The following is a 2,935-nucleotide window of genomic DNA, read 5'->3' on the forward strand; positions in this document are numbered from 1 at the left end:
TTCCGCAATGTAATATGGTTATGATCACGCAATTGGGCATTATAAATTCGGCATGTTTTAAAAAGAAAAATTTAACCGGATTTTAATTGAACCCATGTGATTGTAACTGCGCTTAATATCATAATGCGATGTTAACAAACCAGTTGTAGAACGGGGTGTTACATCCAACTGGGAGGAAATAAAAGAGAAAAAAGTGCAAAGTCATTCATATGTTAAGGTCATTAAAAATAGTGAAAACTAATTTTCCTTTTTGTACTATGAATCACAAAATTTTATTTATCAGAGATAGACAAAGCAGAAAAACCCATATAACTCATAAACTCTATTGTTCAACATAGAAGGAAACAACCGCGTTAACTGGTTTCTCACTTTCCACAACTACAACATTATTTGACACGTTGGTCACAGAATGTGCCAAAAACTTGGGTTCCTCTTGTGAGTAAAATGAATATTGAAAATGACTAATCCGATTAGGGAATACCAAAACATTTGAAAAATCAGCCACCCACTTTGAGCCATCTCCAGCCACAGTTAACTTCCCAACCGTTGATCTCAAGCTCATGCCAATCACATTGTTCCTGTCAATCACCACTTGATCAGTGTTACTGAATTGTCCATCAAGAGTTACAATTGGAACCTTATTATTGGGGTTTCCACTGAACATATTATCAACTATATTCAGACCAGAAAGTTGTCCTTTAATTGACTTCAAAACAATATTAGCATCTCCCAAGAAAAAACCATTAGTGATGTGAACTTGAACAGGATCCTCCATGACAATACCTGTGTAGTCCATGTAAAAATTGTCAATTCTAGTTTGTGAATTTCCTGGTAACTTGACCAAAATGCCTATGCCACCAAAACCTGTTGCTTTGTTATAACAATGTACCCCTGTGATCATGTTAACTTGTCCCCTAAGAACAATCCCAATGGCTGCAGAAAAAATTGCAACATCTGTGATTGCATTGTCATTGCTAGCAAGATCAATAGCAGTTCCTGAGAACTCCCTCTCCTTATGTCTCCACCAACTGTTGAGTGTTGCCCAAGGAAACTGCTTGATATGAATGTCTCATGGCCATGTTGAACTAGAACTCCTTCTGTGGTGAAATGGAGGAAGAAGCAATTGTTAATCCTGATTCTAGCAGAATCAACAATGAAGATCCCTCCACCCCTGTAGCTTGAATCGAATAAGATATCTCGAAAGGTGATGTCTTCATAGTAAATCCCAGTAGTTTGCTGAAGTTTCTTGCTGTTGAAGCCATTATGATGGTTGGATGCTGTTTTTTGTAGCTTTTGAGAATTTGATGCCCATAACTCAACGAGATGCCTATCAGTAGGAAATGTATGAGAAGCTCTCAAGGCTCCTCCTTTTACTTGATCAATCATTCATGTACAAGTTGGGGGTCTATTAAAAAGCACATTGCCTCACTCACTGCCTTGCTGTTATTGATGTAGTGATCACAATCCAAATTCAACATGAATGGTGCATTTGTAAGCACAGCAGAAACTCGAACATTTTGATGATAGACAACAAGAAAAGAGTTATAAGCATGTTTCTAATATCCTGGTCCTGCAGGACAGCAGGAATTAAACAACCCAACATCAAGTTTGTGTGCTTACCAAAGCATTCATGGCACCAGCTTTCTTGGGGTGTGGATAGCCAGGACGTTTTTCTCGTGAAATATACACAAGTCATGGCAGTTCCTTGCCTTCCACATCCAGTGTATAACACCTCACAATTTTAAATCAAGTAATTAAAATATTAAGTGAGCAATCAAGTGATGGATTAGTGAAAATCCTAAAGATTAGGCCAAAATACAAAGAAAGGGCAAAACGGTAATTAGCCAACACGCAACCCTAGGAAGATAAAAATTGAGTAGAAGGTCTCAGATGGTAAAAATAACCCTGGAAATGGGTTCAGAACGAAAAATTGAGTGGACAGGCAAGTTTCAGAAAAATCAGTGAATAGTGTTTTTCGCGGGTAAAAATATCGCGGTACGATTGCACCGTAAAACGTGCCGATTGAGTTTTGAGCTCTAGGTTTCAAATATGAGTTGTAAATGGTTTTTTGAGTTAGGAAATATGATTTTGATGAAATTTGATGGAATTGAGTCATTTTGGGAAAAATTGATGAATAGTGATTTTCCGGTGTAAAAATACTGCAGTATAATTGTGCCGATAAGCGTGAAAATTTTATCAGTATTTTTGGGAAACAAAAATATGACATGAACAAGATGCTAATGAAGCTACTAATAAATACAAATGACATGTTCATGCCCTAAGTCTAGCCTAGGCCACACGGCCAACAAAATGCAAAATATGAAGCGCTCCAGCGCTCACTCTGCGGGCCTCTTGCCCGAGGCTCCTGCTCCACTGCTACCTCCTGAAATAAATGCCCCGAGACGGGGTGAGATATACGAATATATCTCAGTAACCAAGAGGTTCTGGAGAAAACTCCACCCAATGGTTCACTTCGATGCATATCAATAGAATACAACAACCACTTTGAAAACGGGATATAGCAAGGGATTTAGAGAATGGGGAATATAAAGAAAACAAAATACGACGATACGGGATGGTAACCCCAATTCCACGTACGCCCTCGGCATATATAAGCCTATGGGTATCATCCAAGGTGTGTTCACAGAAACCACAACCATGATGCCCAAACCAACCAAAACGCCAAAGACATTTCTAGTGTGCTCCTACCCGGATCACACACCATGACACGCAGTCAACTGGAACTCCCTCCTGGAGACCTATCCAGCGGAAGTCCGAAAATGCCCGAAGGCTAATAAAACTTTCTACTGGCCAGAGACTCGGTACTGCAGTACCCATAGCAATAATGCATGCATGCTCATGTGTTCTATATTATTCATACACACTTCCTACTGTTGCCATCAACTGGCAAGGTGGAACAGAAAAGGGGAACAAG

At 39.3% G+C, this 2,935-nt stretch overlaps 1 pseudogene; it reads right to left on the minus strand.

The window, feature by feature from the left end:
• Positions 1-318: 318 nt before the first annotated feature.
• On the minus strand, positions 319-1,386 carry LOC133298981 (polygalacturonase QRT3-like; annotated as a pseudogene).
• Positions 1,387-2,935: the final 1,549 nt, after the last annotated feature.

The sequence above is a fragment of the Gastrolobium bilobum genome, unplaced genomic scaffold (assembly GCF_033153095.1).
Source record: "Gastrolobium bilobum isolate Gb01-03AN ecotype WA unplaced genomic scaffold, APGP_CSIRO_Gbil_v1 utg68841, whole genome shotgun sequence".
NCBI classification, from domain to species: Eukaryota; Viridiplantae; Streptophyta; class Magnoliopsida; order Fabales; family Fabaceae; genus Gastrolobium; species Gastrolobium bilobum.